Here is an 841-nt window from a genome sequence, read left to right on the forward strand (position 1 = left end):
GTGGAAGTTGGATATTGTTGAATATTGTTGGATATTGGGAGCTCTCAAAATGACATGGAATAAATGAATGGATAGTAACACAATATGTTGCCTCTTTGCAAAACAATATACTATATCCCTTATAATTTTACCTTGTACAATTTCTTCTCTGCAAAAATAGAGAACCATCTATATAATATACATATGCTGTAATGTTTGCTTATCTAGATATCTGATATCTAAAGCGCAAGACACTTTACTAAGTTAAGCTTCATTCATCCATTAATTCATTCCATATCCTTTTTCAGAGCTTCCAAAATCCAACAAGACCACAAAGAAACGTTGGTTGTACACTTGCTTAATAGGTAGCCCCCATTAAAGTAGCAACCAGTGAGCCACATAAAAGGACATAAACCTTAAAGTTCATCATAGGAAATTTCACAGCCTTTTCACGATCCGGCCCGCCGACAACATCTACGCGCGTGTCCATTATATAACTAGAGGGCGGAGATCTCATGTCTTCGTCAGAGGTACATCGTTCTATAGAAATTAACATGCGTATTCTTCACTCTTTTTAATAATCAATTTGGTCTAAAGAACAAAAGAATCTCTGTACTATTTTTATGGTACAGAACACCCTGAAACGGTTTGCCACAGGTTATACAGATGCGTCGTCACCAGTGTTAGCCCCCCCCCCCTACGTTATATGAGTTTGGACTGTTACTGGGAAAAAAAACGTTCAAGAAATTCTTACTGTGTTGAAAGTGTCACGACAGCGCCGCAAAATATAATAAGAGAAGATGTTATAAAGGAAAGAATCAGAACAGGGTGACTACTGCTGTTTTGTTAATTTGTCTTTATG

The sequence above is a fragment of the Branchiostoma belcheri genome, unplaced genomic scaffold (assembly GCF_001625305.1).
Source record: "Branchiostoma belcheri isolate BF01 breed outbred unplaced genomic scaffold, Haploidv18h27 scaffold25, whole genome shotgun sequence".
Classification (NCBI taxonomy): Eukaryota; Metazoa; Chordata; class Leptocardii; order Amphioxiformes; family Branchiostomatidae; genus Branchiostoma; species Branchiostoma belcheri.